Source organism: Coregonus lavaretus, assembly GCF_964263955.1.
Source record: "Coregonus lavaretus genome assembly, chromosome: 23".
NCBI lineage: Eukaryota > Metazoa > Chordata > Actinopteri > Salmoniformes > Salmonidae > Coregonus > Coregonus lavaretus.
The window spans coordinates 15,141,830-15,160,290 of NC_140010.1; the positions used below are offsets into that span (position 1 = coordinate 15,141,830).

The following is an 18,461-nucleotide window of genomic DNA, read 5'->3' on the forward strand; positions in this document are numbered from 1 at the left end:
TCTGTTTTGGAATGGGTGGCCAGTAATAAACTGGTCCTGAACATCTCTAAAACTAAGAGCATTGTATTTGGTACAAATCATTCCCTAAGTTCTAGACCTCAGCTGAATCTGGTAATGAATGTGGCTGTTGAACAAGTTGAGGAGACAAAATTATTTGGCGTTACCTTAGATTGTAAACTATCATGGTCAAAACATATAGATTCAATGGTTGTAAAGATGGGGAGAGGTCTGTCCGTAATAAAGAGATGCTCTGCTTTTTTGACACCACACTCAAAAAAGTTGATTATTGTCCAGTCGTGTGGTCGAGTGCTGCAAGGAAATACCTAGTTAAGCTGCAGCTGGCCCAAAACAGAGCAGCATGTCTTGCTCTTCATTGTAATCAGAGGGCTGATATAAATACTATGCATGCCAGTCTCTCTTGGCTAAGAGTTGAAGAGAGACTGACTGCATCACTTCTTCTTTTTATAAGAAACATTAATGTGTTGAAAATCCCAAATGGTTTGCATAGTCAACTTACACACAGCTCTGACACACACACGTACTCCACCAGACATGCCACCAGGGGTCTTTTCACAGTCCCCAAATCCAGAACAAATTCAAGAAAGCGGACAGTATTATATAGAGCCATTATTGCATGGAACTCCGTTCCATCTCATATTGCTCAAATAAACAGCAAACCTGGTTTAAAAAAACAGATAAAGCAACACCTCACGGCACAACGCCTCTCCCCTATTTGACCTAGATAGTTTGTGTGTATGTATTGATATGTAGGCTACGTGTACCTTTAACATTTTTTTATGTAATTCTGTTCTTGAGCTGTTCTTGTCTATTAATGTTCTGTATTATTTCATGTTTTGTATGGACCCCAGGAAGAGTAGCTGCTGTTTTTGCAACAGCTAATGGGGATCCTAATAAAATACCAAATACCAAAATACTTCCTCAAACAGTCACAGACTGATTTCAGGAATTTGTGAGAAATCACAGGAATTCTCAGCAACTCGGGGGTTCTTCCAGTAATTACATCCATTGAGCACACATGCCTCCTCACACATTGACACACCCACACACCACTTGGCCGACCCCACAGTAAGTAAGCGACCCACACACTAAGAACACAGCCGAGAGGCCTCATTGGCAGGAGGTGTGAAGGCGGGATTCCTTCCTCTGTGCAGTCCACCAATCACGTCGCAGAGCGTGATAAACATGCGCGTAACAGGATCCCTGCAGCACATTGTGTTCCCTGCTCTACTGTGAAAAAACCCAGCATCCTCCTCCTCTCCTCCCCCCTCTCCTCTCTCTCTCCCTCTTGTCCTCCTCTCTTCCTCCTCTCCTCTCTACTCTTCACTCCCTCCCTGCAAACAGTTAATCTTCTTGTTTATTCAATTCTGAATTTACTGGAACTAAACATCTTCTTCTTCGAGTGCAAATATAATCCTGGTTTCCTCTGTCCCCTGTGTATGTGAAAAGAACAGGCTATAAATCCAACAACAAAAAGACCAGAGAAAAGTAGCTGAACAGACGAGTGAGTCATATAGATTGGGGACTGGGTACAAGGTCTTCAGGTCACCCATCCTACTTCCTTTAGCTAGACCAGGGACGGTCAACTTCGATGGGGGTGGGGCCACAAAAAAATCAGAACTCATCATGAGGGGCCACAGTGGCACACTGCATACCCACATCCATACCCACACATGCAGTCAGGGCCGACCCTAGCCTTTTGGTGGTCCTAAGTGACATTTTGTTGGGCCCCCCCCCACCTTGTGAGCAAAACACTTTAGCGCCCCCTTCGACAGCTGAGAGAAAAAAATATACGTTTTAGAGTTAATTTCCTGCAATTCTACACATTTTGCCATAGGGTGGAGAGAAATGTTTGCCGTTTTTAATATAATATCTTAGTGAGAGTGACTAACAAAATCAATGGGGGCCCCCCGGTCGGTAATTCGAATATGTTTTCTACAAGTTTAGATAGCTGGCCACTAGACTAACTTACTAATATAAAAAATGTTAGCGGACAAAGGCTAATTTAGTGACTGTCAGTGACTGACAGAGAAAAACTGCTTATGCACAACAAAATTTCAAAATTGCAGCTTGTGTATTCTACTATTCTAACTCTCAACAGTAAATTGAGACCCCAACTGAGTTCCCAAAAAAATCTAACAAATATTTTTGGGGGAATTTTTCGCGGGCCTACAAAAGGGGGGCTGCGGCGGATGCCAGTTGCCCATCCCTGAGCTAGACGACTTAATGGGGCCATTGGGCCAGTGGGTTATAGACTAGGCCTACATTACACTAACATATATATATATTTTAAACTCAGCTCCCAATCCCTCAATAATGATTGCTTAAAACAAACACAAAATTAAAATAACAGAACCAAGATTCCTTCAAATGTTGCATTACTACACCCAAAAAACACATGACTACATTATCATTTCAGTTGATTAAATGGAAACAATATTTAAAATTGGGCAAATTCCTATTACTCAACAAAGTGTGCACTATGGACACTGAATAACAGGCTCAAGCAGAGAGGCAGGCAGGGGTCTAATCTGAAATCCCAGACCTCAATGCCATATCCCATATCCTTGACCCCCCCCCCCCCCCCCCCCCACCTGAGCCAGCTCAATCTGGTTGTGGAATAGTGAGGCTGAAGGCTGTGCATTGTGTTTCCAAAGTGTGCATGCTGTGCCTGTGTGTGTGTGTGTGTTTCCTGTGAGAGGTGTTGTTTGTTTATCAGTGGTACCAGCATGGCAGGAGCAGAGGTGTCAAATTACTACTGCCGGTCATGTGACAGCTAAGTCAGCTGACCGGGACTCTCCCCTTCCTTCTACCCTAACATACCACGCCAGTCCTCACATGCACCTCACTGTGTTCCCAACACAAAGACACCCCTCCATACCCCGCCCCAAAAACCACGGCCTTACTTTTCAGCAGCAGGATAGTACAAAAACAACAGGCCAGGGGAGGGCCAGGGAATGGAACAAAAGGTCATATACTACATGCATGCATATGGCAGGCAGGCCAGGGTTGGGCTGAAGTGTGCTAGTGTGTTCATTAACCAACCCAACAAGACCACTCAGATCACACCCCTCAGTCACTTTAAAGTCACAGAGAGTACTAAAAGTAATAACAAAGCATGGTAGCGATTCAACAATATGACTCCTAAATAAATATATTACTGCAAATGGCAGAAGCCATGCTCTCACATCCCAGTACTTTATTCTAGTCCTTCCAGTGCAATTTGTATATACTGTAGATGTATTTTGGTGATATGCATTTGCTGTTATGATTTTCATGTTTGTCTGTTTTTAAAACTGCTGCAAGCCAATTTCCCATTGTGGGATAATAAAATGAACTACAACTAGTACTTTTAACGACCATCCCTTCCATCTTGAGCTCCAGTCCAGGGTCCACATTCAGGCAACTGTCAAGCCTGCCTAACATAAAAAAACAACAGCTAAAAAACAAGCTTTCCCCTAAAGCAAATAGCCATTGCTCTCTGAACAAGGGAATTAAATGGACATATGGGGGTGTAGTGAGATACCCGATGGGTTAGATGATTCTCTTCTCATCACTCATCTTGAAAAAAGTATCCTAAAAACTTGGAAATTAATCAATCCGCCATCATTAACACAATGGAAAAATATAATGATTTATTATTTAAATGTTGAAAGTGCGTGGGCTACGAAGAGAAACAAAATGGTGCAGTTTCAGGCCATGTGGCAAACAATAATGCAGGCACTAGGGATGGGGGTGTGAGCATGCAGGTCTGGGCACATGAGATGTAATCGTTGTTTGTGTCTGTAAGTTGTTGTTCGTATGTGTATGTTTGTATTTGGTGTGAAAAAATATATTTTAAAAATAAACAATAAACTATTATAAAAATCAATAAATGGAAATTGGTTTCATGTAGGCAGCCATTCAATCAAAGGTTAGAATGGGCAATACTAGGCATCCCCTCCCTCATCTCTGGGATGCTGCAGCCCAGCCAGGCCCCAACAGGACCCTCCGTGGAGCTCCACAACACAGCATGTAGGACTACATTTTCTTTAGTTCCAGAGAATTGGCCTGGTGGAGCACGACTCACAGCACAGCAGGCCTGGATTAAATTAGAAATGTTTGTGTCCTTTGTCAAGCAATGCCATATGGCTGGAGAGTGGAGACAGAGAGAGCCCTCTGTGGAGGGGGTCTGTTCAGTTAACAATAGCTAGAAACTCAACAGGGGCACATGTTGCCACCAAGGGGAACCAAGGCAAATGTCAGAGAAGAGGCAGAGAAATTTGCTGCATAAAATAATCATTGAGGGCATAAACATTGCATATGATTGAAAACCAAAATGATATTATAAAGGGAAATTCAATCAAATTCAGAGGAGGAAGTACATGGCCTTTCATGGGTAACACACAGTTTGGGCTTCAGTAACAAGAGCACCAGTTCTAAAAAAAATAAGAAGAAAAGAGCGGCTGGGAGATCGTTGGTTCAAATCCGTCTCGAAAGACCATGAAAAAGACCTGGATGGGTTTTGTACAACAGGATAAGATGTGATGTCTATACTCTACCTGCTTTTGCCTTTCTGGAGAGCGGGCGCTGCAGAGGATCTGCCAGATGCTCTGAACTTGAGAAAAGCCCCAATGGATTGCTCTCTGACGGGGGTAATGTAGACCCTCTGGACTACCACCTAGCCTGCCCCAGGCCCTCTATGGCCTCCAGGAGGGAGTCACACTCCACACTTTGTAGAGTGCAGGGCAGACCATCAAAATGATATGATAAATCAAAACTAGGTTCACAACAATAGAATAGAAAATAATAGAATTGAATCGAGCTTTATTGTCAATCCAAGGTCAGATATCTGCCAGTAAATGTAATGAAACCCAACCTACCTGGTTGACCGCACTATCTCCCTCTGGTGAGTTCTTGTTGATCTCAAGCTGGCCAAACGACCTGGTCAGAGAGTATGGGATGCATCTCTCTACTGGAACCAGGGCCCTGGGGAGGGACATGCTGGCTTGTTTGGTGTCAGAGTAGACCTTCTGGCTGAAGTGTGTGTTGAGAATAACGGTATTGTGTTCACCCTCGATCATGAGACTTTGCCTGCAAAGAGTGGAAGGGGAATCTGTTTGAAATACAGAACATAATTCCAAACTAACATAAAACTACAGAAGGAACTTAAGTTAGATTATCTTTAAAAGAAGCAATATTCAGGTTTTAAGGTGGGTGGAAAGGGTTGAGTAAATGTATAGAGGGGACTAGGGGAGCTCTGTTCTTGCATAAGACTGCAGGCAGAGGCAGGAAGGCTGAAGAAGATGTAGATAGATTGATAAGCAGGCAGCCGCCTCCACCTCCATTGGTCTCCTCACTCTCTAAACACCCTACCCCCAGGCACGTAGGAGATTCAGGTGGGTTAAACTGCCCCCATGCTCCATGGAAAAATACAACTAAACTGATAAGTTTGGAATCTTTCACTGTATACAAAAGGTGCCTTTTTATTTTCCACAACAGTGAATTCAGACACGGGCTGCTCAGAATACTGTGAAAAGCAAAATCCCGACCAAACGTACTTCACAGTACGATCCAAAACTCTCAGTCAGAGAAAGTTTAGCCCTGGTTCTTTGTTTCGCTGTTATTTTGATTACATGCTCAATTCAAATTTGGAATAATACCCTACAGTCGATTCGGAAAGTATTCCGACCCCTTGACTCTTTACACATTTTGTTACGTTACCGCATTATTCTAAAATGGATTAAATTGTTTCCCCCCCCCATCAATCTACACACAATACCCCATAATGACAAAGCAAAAACAGGTTTTTAGACATTTTTGCAAATGTATAAAAAAATAAAAAAATGAAATATGACATTTACATAAGTATTCAGACCCTTTAATCAGTACTTTGTTGAAGCACCTTTGGCAGTGATTACAGCCTCAAGTCTTCTTGGGTATGACGCTACAAGCTTGGCACTCCTGTATTTGGGGAGTTTCTCCCATTCTTCTCTGCAGATCCTATCAAGCTCTGTCAGGTTGGATGGGGAGCGTCGCTGCACAGCTATTTTCAGGTCTCTCCAGAGATGTCAGATCGGGTTCAAGTCCGGGCTCTGGCTGGGCCACTCAAGGACATTCAGAGACTTGTCCCGAAGCCACTCCTGCGTTGTCTTGGCTATGTGCTTAGGCTCGTTGTCCTGTTGGAAGGTGAACCTTCACCCCAGTCTGAGGTCCTGAGCGGTCTGGAGCAAGTTTTCATCAAGGATCTCTCTGTACTTTGCGCCATTCATCTTTCCCTCGATCCTGACTAGTCTCCCTGCCGCTGAAAAACATCCCCACAGCATGACGCAGCCACCACCATGGTTCACCGTAGAGATGGTGCCAGGTTTCCTCCAGACGTGACGCTTGGCATTCAGGCCAAAGAGTTCAATATGGTTGAATCAGACCAGAGAATCTTGTTTCTCATGGTCTGAGAGTCCTTTAGTTGCCTTTTGGCAAACTCCAAGCGGGCTGTCATGTGCCTTTCACTGACGAGTGGCTTCCATCTGGCCACTCTACCGTAAAGGCCTGATTGGTGGAGGGCTGCAGAGATGGTTGTCCTTCTAACGATTGCTCAGTTTGGTGGTTCCAAACTTCTTCCATTTAAGAATGATGGAGGCCACTGTGTCCTTGGGGACCTTCAATGTGTTGGTACCCTTCCCCAGATATGTGCCTCGACACAATCCTGTCTCCGAGCTCTACGGACAATTCCTTCCACCTCATGGCTTGGTTTTTGCTCTGACATGCACTGTCAACTGTGGGACCTTATATAGACAGGTGTGTGCCTTTCAAAATCATGTCCAATCAATTGAATTTACCACAGGTGGACTCCAATCAAGTTGTAGAAACATCTCAAGGATGATCAATGGAAACAGGATGCACCTGAGCTCAATTTCGAATCTCATAGCAAAGGGTCTGAATACTTACGTAAATAAGGTATTTCTGTTTTTAGTTTAAATAAATGTGCCAACATTTCTAAAAACCTGTTTTCACTTTGTCATTATGGGGTATTGTGTGTAGATTGATGAGGAAAACAATTAATGTAATCAATTTTAGAATAAGGCTGTAACGTAACAAAATGTGGAAAAAGTCAAGGGGTCTGAATACTTTCCAAATGCGCTGTAGGTGCAGTGATAGCTGCAGTGAACTATATATATATATATATATATATATATATATACAGTGGGGCAAAAAAGTATTTAGTCAGCCACCAATTGTGCAAGTTCTCCCACTTAAAAAGATGAGAGAGGCCTGTAATTTTCATCATAGGTACACGTCAACTATGACAGACAAAATGAGAAAAAAAAATCCAGAAAATCACATTGTAGGATTTTTAATGAATTTATTTGCAAATTATGGTGGAAAATAAGTATTTGGTCAATAACAAAAGTTTCTCAAGACTTTGTTATATACCCTTTGTTGGCAATGACACAGGTCAAACGTTTTCTGTAAGTCTTCACAAGGTTTTCACACACTGTTGCTGGTATTTTGGCCCATTCATCCATGCAGATCTCCTCTAGAGCAGTGATGTTTTGGGGCTGTCGCTGGGCAACACAGACTTTCAACTCCCTCCAAAGATTTTCTATGGGGTTGAGATCAGGAGACTGGCTAGGCCACTCCAGGACCTTGAAATGCTTCTTACGAAGCCACTCCTTCATTGCCCGGGCGGTGTGTTTGGGATCATTGTCATGCTGAAAGACCCAGCCACGTTTCATCTTCAATGCCCTTGCTGATGGAAGGAGGTTTTCACTCAAAATCTCACGATACATGGCCCCATTCATTCGTTCCTTTACACGGATCAGTCGTCCTGGTCCCTTTGCAGAAAAACAGCCCCAAAGCATGATGTTTCCACCCCCATACTTCACAGTAGGTATGGTGTTCTTTGGATGCAACTCAGCATTCTTTGTCCTCCAAACACGACGAGTTGAGTTTTTACCAAAAAGTTCTATTTTGGTTTCATCTGACCATATGACATTCTCCCAATCCTCTTCTGGATCATCCAAATGCACTCTAGCAAACTTCAGACAGGCCTGGACATTTACTGGCTTAAGCAGGCGGACACGTCTGGCACTGCAGGATTTGAGTCCCTGACGGCGTAGCGTGTTACTGATGGTAGGCTTTGTTACTTTGGTCCCAGCTCTCTGCAGGTCATTCACTAGGTCCCCCCGTGTGGTTCTGGGATTTTTTCTCACCGTTCTTGTGATCATTTTGACCCTACGGGGTGAGATCTTGCGTGGAGCCCCAGATCGAGGGAGATTATCAGTGGTCTTGTATGTCTTCCATTTCCTAATAATTGCTCCCACAGTTGATTTCTTCAAACCAAGCTGCTTACCTATTGCAGATTCAGTCTTCCCAGCCTGGTGCAGGTCTACAATTTTGTTTCTGGTGTCCTTTGACAGCTCTTTGGTCTTGGCCATAGTGGAGTTTGGCGTGTGACTGTTTGAGGTTGTGGACAGGTGTCTTTTATACTGATAACAAGTTCAAACAGATGCCATTAATACAGGTAACGAGTGGAGGACAGAGGAGCCTCTTAAAGAAGAAGTTACAGGTCTGTGAGAGCCAGAAATCTTGCTTGTTTGTAGGTGACCAAATACTTATTTTCCACCATAATTTGCAAATAAATTCATTAAAAATCCTACAATGTGATTTTCTGGATTTTCTTTCCTAAATTTGTCTGTCATAGTTGACATGTAGCTATGATGAAAATTACAGGCCCCTCTCATCTTTTTAAGTGGGAGAACTTGCACAATTGGTGGCTGACTAAATACTTTTTTCCCCCACTGTATTAATCAAATAGTGAGAGAATACACTTTTTTTTTAATCAACAGTCAAGCATTACAGCTTGTCAAGGAGATTAACTTTATGCTCACCTGAACGTTAATATACCAAGCAATATCCAGCCTTTGAAAATGAGCAATCTTATTTAGATCACATCATCGCTATTATGTGGATGATGCCATGTTCTGACTCAATATTTATTTTTGCTGTGACACATGTAATAACAACATGGCTTATAGTTGACTCAGAGACAACCACAGTCTCTGTGGATCCAGCTAGGCCTACATGTTCCAGCCTGCCTCTGACTGGTGATATGATAGAGGAGCCAGGATAATTAATCACACTTCATACAAATGTAGGTTACAGTTGCTGTCCTTATAACAAATTTGCGATTTCAGGTAATTGAGTTCACTTAAAAAATTATAATATGTTATCTAATATTCAGAAGGTGTACATTTCTGTTGTGTCGAATCATCAGGAAATGATCAATAATAATAATAAGTAAACTAATGTTTGAGATGTTGGCCGGAAGTGAACAAGTGAACACTCTAGCTACACACGTGCAATGTTTTAGTTATCATTTAGCCTAATATTTCTCAATGTTAATAAACCCTCTTAATGAAAAGGGTATATAGGGTGCCTCAGCACACTCAATCAGTGTCAGTATCAAGGTTTCAAAGACTCCATATTCTAGATTTAATCTATGCCTAAATCTCTCAACTATCACTGACATGGCTATCTTGGAAGAACAACAGTACAGGAAGTGTGACCCTGCACGGTGCAGGTGACTGTTGGGAACTAGTACATGTGTCATCAGACAGGTAGTTAGGTTAAGGAGTGGCTGCTGTCGTCAGAGCAAAGGTGAGTAATGCTGGCAGGTATTTCCGCTCCGCTGCTGGCTGTCTATGTGCTCCCTGCCCACTCACAAGGAGTGGTTGGCGGCTAGGCGTGATGGAGGGGCCCACTCAGTGAAGGAGTATGGGGGAGGGAACCATTCACGTGTCACACAGGAAGCTGGTAGATAAGAAATATGAATTTAACCAGCATCGAGGATTCTATGAATTACGTGCGTTTTCCCCTTTTGGACATTCTAAAAATCTCTATATCCTTTATAAAGAAATCAAAGCTACGAGGTTCTGCAATCAGCAAATAGGATATTTTGAGTAAAGTTGGGGAGAATTTAAGGACAATCTGTAGGCCTATATTTTAATTTCCAAAATACGACAATGGCAAGGGCAATGAATAGAAAGAGCATTAAAATAAATAAATGAATTGGTTTATAAATGCTGAAATTATTTTGCTTTCAATAAGAGTCAGCGGGAGACTACTGTTCTCTACTGCTGGTGAAAATAAAACTGCTCTAATAATGCTAAGCCAATGATACATTACACTGTGTGTGTGAGTGTGTATGTGTGTGTGTACGCATGCACACATTCGTGTGTGTGTGCAGCAGAGCAGCATGTGTTTTCAATCCGGTCCTTTTGGCTTCTTCCACATTGTTCCCAAATGCTCCAGAAAATAATCCCAGTGTGTTTTTTCCCAGGCAGGCTTGCTGGAAATGACCTAACTACTCTACTGCCAGGAAGAGGAATGCGAAGCAGCATTCCCTGGAGCAGCTGGTGACGTCAGAGCTTAGAGTAGGCCCCTTGTGGTGAGTGATTTTGAAGGAGTCAGGCGCAGGAGAGTAAATCACAGAATAAAAGGTTTATTCCGAAATCATAGCGGTACGCAGCAATGCGTCAAACACTCCAGTGCGGAAATCAGGCGCACTAGAAACAACAAGGCACACGGATGAAATATCCCAGCGATACAACATACAAAGAGCTCCACCGAGCTAATCTAACCTCCACAATAAACAATCACACACAAAGACAAGCGGGCAGAGGGAACACTTATACAGGTACTGATGAGGGGATATGAACCAGGTGTGTGTAATAAACAAGACAATACAAATGGAATGATGAGATGAGGAGCAGTGGCTAGAAGGCCGGTGACGACGAATGCCGAAGCCTGCCCGAACAAGGAGAGGATGCAGCTTCGGAGGAAGTCGTGACACCCCTGGCCTTCCAACAGGCCAGGCCCCAGCCTGGATATTCCAGAGCTGACCGCTGTACTCCCAAAGTAAACCCTCAACAGCTGGAACCAGCCTCTGCCTTTCTCCTTCTCCAAAACAACCTCACACGCCCAAACTACTCTGAGTGTGTATAACATACTGCACTGCACCAGAGGGCTATTGGGCCTCTCACTAGCTGAATAGTGCTTCCTGTTACAACACATTTTAAAACAGAAAAGTACTGGTAGGCCTATATTAAAAAATATATAAACTTGGGTTCAACGTGAGATATGACCATAGCTTTGCTGCATGAGGAGGATACGTGCTCGATAATAGATTACATAATGACTCTGGCATTTCCCCTGTGCCATTAAAATGAAGACATGACACCATGACTGTGCATTACCAATACACTAACTACTGCAGACTGGTGCACTCTCACCATGGTGGGTACACATGGATGATGTCTCTAGGTTAAGGCATGAGTTGGGCAGCTGTCTCCTTATTAAACAGTACCAGGACCCGGGATCTGCTGCTGGGAGTGGTGAAGGTGGAGGGAGGGCGTCTGTGGTGGTCCGTAGTGTGGGTGTGGTTCTGGTCATCTCTGGTGGTGAGAGGGGGTCTGTGGTGGTCCGTAGCAGGGGGGTGGTTCTGGTCAGCTCTGGTGGTGAGAGGGGGTCTGTGGTGGTCCGTAGTGTGGGAGTGGTTCTGGTCAGCTCTGGTGGTGAGAGGGGGTCTGTGGTGGTCCGTAGCAGGGGAGTGGTTCTGGTCAGCTCTGGTGGTGAGAGGGGGTCTGTGGTGGTCCGTAGTGTGGGAGTGGTTCTGGTCAGCTCTGGTGGTGAGAGGGGGTCTGTGGTGGTCCGTAGCAGGGGGTGGTTCTGGTCAGCTCTGGTGGTGAGAGGGGGTCTGTGGTGGTCCGTAGCAGGGGGGTGGTTCTGGTCAGCTCTGGTGGTGAGAGGGGGTCTGTGGTGGTCCGTAGTGTGGGAGTGGTTCTGGTCAGCTCTGGTGGTGAGAGGGGGTCTGTGGTGGTCCGTAGCAGGGGGGTGGTTCTGGTCAGCTCTGGTGGTGAGAGGGGGTCTGTGGTGGTCCGTAGCAGGGGGGTGGTTCTGGTCAGCTCTGGTGGTGAGAGGGGGTCTGTGGTGGTCCGTAGTGTGGGAGTGGTTCTGGTCAGCTCTGGTGGTGAGAGGGGGTCTGTGGTGGTCCGTAGTGTGGGAGGGTTCTGGTCAGCTCTGGTGGTGAGAGGGGGTCTGTGGTGGTCCGTAGTGTGGGAGTGGTTCTGGTCAGCTCTGGTGGTGAGAGGGGGTCTGTGGTGGTCCGTAGTGTGGGAGTGGTTCTGGTCAGCTCTGGTGGTGAGAGGGGGTCTGTGGTGGTCCGTAGTGTGGGAGTGGTTCTGGTCAGCTCTGGTGGTGAGAGGGGGTCTGTGGTGGTCCGTAGTGTGGGAGTGGTTCTGGTCAGCTCTGGTGGTGAGAGGGGGTCTGTGGTGGTCCGTAGCAGGGGGGTGGTTCTGGTCAGCTCTGGTGGTGAGAGGGGGTCTGTGGTGGTCCGTAGCAGGGGGGTGGTGCTGCTCACACAGGGCCAGCTGCATGCAGCTCTCCTCCTGGACTGACAGGACCTCCAGAACCCCAGGCTTATCCAATGGAGGAAGGACAAGAACAGCACAGATGGAGTCAGTGTCTGTGTGGGGCACCTTGTCTTGCAGGGTTGGGGTCAATTAAGTTTTCAATTGCGGAAGTTGAATAGCAATTCCACTTCCTGAATCGGAAAAATCAATTCATAACAGTTTCACTGTCAGTGTCACTCATGATGTAATATCTCTTATGAGAGAGATTTTGTAAATTAATAAAGTAGGCTAAAACTATTATACTATAATGAAATACAGCAATTGAAAAGCTCAAATCAAATCAAATTGTATTGGTCGCGTACACATATTTTGAAGATGTTATTGCAGGTGCAGTGAAATGCATCCCTAACAGTGCAGCATGCCTAACAATATAAAACAATACAAACAAATCCCAGAAATAAAAAGTAAGAAATTAAGAAATATCAGAACGAGCAATGTCAGAGTCCGGAATATATACAGTATATATACTACCAGTCAAAAGTTTGGACACACCTGCTCATTCAAGGGTTTTTCTTTATTTTTACTATTTTTTACATTGTAGAATAATAGTGAAGACATCAAAACTATGAAATAACACATATGGAATCACGTAGTAACCAAAAAAGTGTTAAACAAATCAAAATATATTTTATATTTGAGATTCTTCAAATAGCCACCCTTTGCCATGATGACAGCTTTGCCTTGATGACAGCCTTGAATGAGTAGGTGTGTCCAAACTTTTGACTGGTAGTGTACAGGTCCCCTGTAGCTCAGTTGGTAGAGCATGGCGCATGCAACGCCAGGGTTGTGGGTTCGTTTCCCATGGGGGGCCAGTATGAAAATGTATGCACTCTCTAACTGTAAGTCGCTCTGGATAAGAGCGTCTGCTAAATGACTAAAATGTATACCAGTCAAAAGTTTGGACACACCTACTCATTCCAGGGTTTTTCTATATTTTTACGAATGAGTCGGTGTGTCCAAACTTTTGACTGGTACTATATATATATATATATATATATATATATATATATATATATATATATATATATATATATATATTGTGATGGAGTGAGAGGATGGGTGTGTTAAGGCCGGTATATTCCTGCTCTTTGGCTGCATCTGCTGGCCAAGAGAGAGGATGGCCCGGAAGGGTAAGAGCCTAATTACACACACCTGAATTTAATTAGCTTGGAGGTTGGGTGGTGGCTATTTTAACCTGGCTTTGGCCAGATCTGTTCTTTTGGTCTGGAGCAGCAAGAGCTGACATGCAGGGCCCTCCAACACTGGGAGGGATATTGAACCCAACTGGACAGGAACCTACCGGACGTAACTTGGCCGTAGACCTGACCCAAGTAAGGACAAGCCTTTTGAATTTCTGTTTTATTTTGTTGGATACGCCGGTAAACAGCTTAGCTGTCCGGTAGCAAAGTGGGACTGGACGACCCATGTAGAAAGGCTCAAAGACGAGCTAGGTTTTGGTTTGGTTTTATTGTTACCCAGCGCTGTGGCGCATTCTGTTGTTTCTTTCCCTCAAGTCCTGGGTCGTTTCGATGGAGAAAGGTCCATTTTTGTCTACGCTAGTGTTACTTCACACTCTCGTCAGTTTTTGGCCAGCCCGGCCCCCCCTGACCGCTACAATATACACTACCGTTCAAAAGTTTGGGGTCACTTTTTTTTTGGAAAGAAAAGCAATTTTTTTGTCCATTAAAATAACATCAAATTGATCAGAAATACAGTGTAGACATTGTTAATGTTGTAAATGGCTATTGTAGTTGGAAACGGCAGATTTTTAATGGAATACAGTGAGGGAAAAAAGTATTTGATCCCCTGCTGATTTTGTACGTTTGCCCACTGACAAAGAAATGATCAGTCTATAATTGTAATGGTAGGTTTATTTGAACAGTGAGAGACAGAATAACAACAAAAAAATCCAGAGAAACGCATGTCAAAAATGTTATACATTTATTTGCATTTTAATGAGGGAAATAAGTATTTGACCCCCTCTCAATCAGAAAGATTTCTGGCTCCCAGGTGTCTTTTATACAGGTAACGAGCTGAGATTAGGAGCACACTCTTAAAGGGAGTGCTCCTAATCTCAGCTTGTTACCTGTATAAAAGACACCTGTCCACAGAAGCAATCAATCAGATTCCAAACTCTCCACCATGGCCAAGACCAAAGAGCTCTCCAAGGATGTCAGGGACAAGATTGTAGACCTACACAAGGCTGGAATGGGCTACAAGACCATCGCCAAGCAGCTTGGTGAGAAGGTGACAACAGTTGGTGCAATTATTCGCAAATGGAAGAAACACAAAAGAACTGTCAATCTCCCTCGGCCTGGCGCTCCATGCAAGATCTCACCTCGTGGAGTTGCAATGATCATGAGAACAGTGAGGAATCAGCCCAGAACTACACAGGAGGATCTTGTCAATGATCTCAAGGCAACTGGGACCATAGTTACCAAGAAAACAATTGGTAACACACTACGCCGTGAAGAACTGAAATCCTGCAGCGCCCGCAAGGTCCTCCTGCTCAAGAAACCACATATACATGGCCGTCTAAAGTTTGCCAATGAACATCTGAATGATTCAGAGGAGAACTGTGTGAAAGTGTTGTGGTCAGATGAGACCAAAATCAAGCTCTTTGGCATCAACTCAAGTCGCCGTGTTTGGAGGCGAAGGAATGCTGCCTATGACCCCAAGAACACCATCCCCACCGTCAAACACGGAGGTGGAAACATTATGCTTTGGGGGTGTTTTTCTGCTAAGGGGACCGGACAACTTCACCGCATCAAAGGGACGATGGACGGGGCCATGTACCGTCAAATCTTGGGCGAGAACCTCCTTCCCTCAGCCAGGGCATTGAAAATGGGTCGTGGATGGGTATTCCAGCATGACAATGACCCAAAACACACGGCCAAGGCAACAAAGGAGTGGCTCAAGAAGAAGCACATTAAGGTCCTGGAGTGGCCTAGCCAGTCTCCAGACCTTAATCCCATAGAACATCTGTGGAGGGAGCTGAAGGTTCGAGTTGCCAAACGTCAGGCTCGAAACCTTAATGACTTGGAGAAGATCTGCAAAGAGGAGTGGGACAAAATCCCTCCTGAGATGTGGCCAACTACAAGAAACGTCTGACCTCTGATTGCCAACAAGGGTTTTGCCACCAAGTACTAAGTCATGTTTTGCAGAGGGGTCAAATACTTATTTCCCTCATTAAAATGCAAATCAATTTATAACATTTTTGACATGCGTTTCTCTGGATTTTATTGTTGTTATTCTGTCTCTCACTGTTCAAATAAACCTACCATTAAAATTATAGACTGATCATGTCTTTGTCAGTGGGCAAACGTACAAAATCAGCAGGGGATCAAATACTTGTTTCCCTCACTGTATCTACAGAGGCCCATTATCAGCAACCATCAGTCCTGTGTTCCAATGGCACGTTGTGTTTGCTTATCCAAGTTTATCATTTTAAAAGGCTAATTGATCATTAGAAAACCTTTTGCAATTATGTTAGCACAGCTGAAAACTGTTGTGCTGATTTAAAGAAACAATAAAACTGGCCTTCTTGAGAATAGTTGAGTATCTAGAGCATCAGCAATTGTGGGTTCGATTACAGGCTCAAAATGGCCAGAAACAAATAACTTTATTCTGAAACTCGTCAGTCTATTCTTGTTCTGAGAATTGAAGGCTATTCCATGCGAGAAATTGCCAAGAAACTGAAGATCTCGTACAATGCTGTGTCCTACTCCCTTCACAGAACAGCGCAAACTGGCTCTAACCAGAATAGGAGTGGGAGGCCCCGGTGCACAACTGAGCAAGAGGACAAATACATTAGTGTCTAGTTTGAGAAACAGAAGCCTCACAGGTCCTCAACTGACAGCTTCATTAAATTTTACCCACAAAACACCAGTCTCAATGTCAACAGTGAAGAGGCGACTCCGGGATGCCGACCTTCTACGTAGAGTTGCAAAGAAAAAGCCATATCTCAGACTGGCCAATAAAAATAAAAGATTAAGATGGGCAAAAGAACACCGACACTGGACTTTTCCAGTTACAACAGCCATTTACAACATTAACAATGTCTAAACTGTATTTCTGATCAATTTGATGTTATTTTAATGGACAAAAAAATTGCTTTTCTTTTGAAAACAAGGACATTTCTAAGTGACCCCAAACTTTTGAACGGTAGTGTGTGTGTGTGTGTGTGTACACATACAGTTGAAGTCGGAAGTTTACATACACCTTAGCCAAATACATTTAAACTCAGTTTTTCACAATTCCTGACATTTAATCCTAGTAGAAATTCCCTGTTTTAGGTCAGTTAGGATCACCACTTTATTTAAAGAATGTGAAATGTCAGAATAATAGTAGAGAGAATTATTTATTTCAGCTTTTATATCTTGGGTCAAACGTTTTGGGTAGCCTTCCACAAGCTTCCCACAATAAGTTGGGTGAATTTTGGCCCATTCCTCCAGACAGAGCTGGTGTAACTGAGTCAGGTTTGTAGGCCTCCTTGCTCGCAGACGCTTTTTCAGTTCTGCCCACACATTTTCTATAGGATTGAGGTCAGGGCTTTTTGATGGCCACTCCAATACCTTGACTTTATTGTCCTTAAGCCATTTTGCCACAACTTTGGAAGTATGCTTGGGGTCATTGTCCATTTGGAAGACCCATTTGCGACAAAGCTTTAACTTCCTGACTGATTTCTTGAGATGTTGCTTCAATATATGCACATAATTTTCCTTCCTCATGATCCCATCTATTTTGTGAAGTGCACCAGTCCCTCCTGCAGCAAAGCACCCCCACAGTATGATGCTGCCACCCCGTGCTTCACGATTGGGATGGTGTTCTTCGGCTTGCAAGTTACCCCCTTTTTCCTCCAAACATAATGATGGTCATTATGCCCAAACAGTTCTATTTTTGTTTCGTCCCCATGTGCAGTTGCAAACCCTAGTCTGGCTTTTTTATGGTGGTTTTGGAACAGTGGCTTCTTCCTTACTCAGCAGCCTTTCAGGTTATGTTGATATAGGACTCGTTTTACTGTGGATATAGATACTTTTGTACCTGTTTCCTCCAGCATCTTCACAAGGTCCTCTGCTGTTCTAGGATTGATTTGCACTTTTCACACCAAAGTACGTTCATCTCTAGGAGACAGAACGCATCTCCTTCCTGAGCAGTATGACGGCTGCGTGGTCCCATGGTGTTTATACTTGCGTACTATTGTTTGTACAGATGAATGTGGTACCTTCAGGCATTTGGAAATTGCTCCCAAGGACGAACCAGACTTGTGGAGGTCTACAATTTTATTTCTGAGGTCTTGGCTGATTTATTTTGATTTTCCCATGATGTCAAGCAAAGAGGCACTGAGTTTGAAGGTAGGCCTTGAAATACAGGTACACCTCCAATAAAAATAAAATAAATTGGCCATTTAGCAGACGCTCTTATCCAGAGCGACTTACAGGAGTAATTAGGGTTAAGTGCCTTGCTCAAGGGCACATCGACAGATTTTTCACCTAGTCGGCTCGGGGATTAGAACCAGCGACCTTTCGGTTACTGGCACAATGCTCTTAACCACTAAGCTACCTGCCGCCCCAATTTACTCAAATGATGTCAATTAGCCTATTAGAAGCTTCTAAAGCCATGACATCATTTTCGGGAATTTTCCAAGCTGTTTAAAGGCACAGTCAACTTAGTGTATGTAAACTTCTGACCCACTGGAATTGTGATTAAGTGAAATAATCTGTCTGTAAACAATTGTTGGAAAAATTACTTGTGTCATGCATAAAGTAGATGTCCTAACCAACTTGCCAAAACTATAGTTTGTTAACAAGAAATTTGTGGAGTGGTTGAAAAACGAGTTTTAAATGACTCCAACCTAAGTGTATGTACACTTCCGACTTCAACTGTACATAGACACACACAGTATGTATATAATGGTGTGTATGGACAGTATATGAATAGGAACAGTGTGTACAGCAGTAGTTATATAGGATGATCCTTGACTAGAATACA

The 18,461-nt window shown here is 43.8% G+C and overlaps 1 pseudogene across 1 annotated transcript in view; it reads right to left on the minus strand.

Annotated features, from left to right (window-relative positions):
• Nucleotides 1-18,461, minus strand: part of LOC311098884 — a 64,683-nt pseudogene that overhangs the window by 21,055 nt on the left and 25,167 nt on the right. Inside the window, exons 7-9 of the transcript XR_014615696.1 lie at nucleotides 11,706-12,553; nucleotides 11,292-11,671; nucleotides 4,881-5,091 (exon numbers count right to left, since the gene is read on the minus strand). The product of XR_014615696.1 is annotated as an uncharacterized misc_RNA (transcript). The remainder of the gene's footprint in view (nucleotides 1-4,880; nucleotides 5,092-11,291; nucleotides 11,672-11,705; nucleotides 12,554-18,461) is intronic.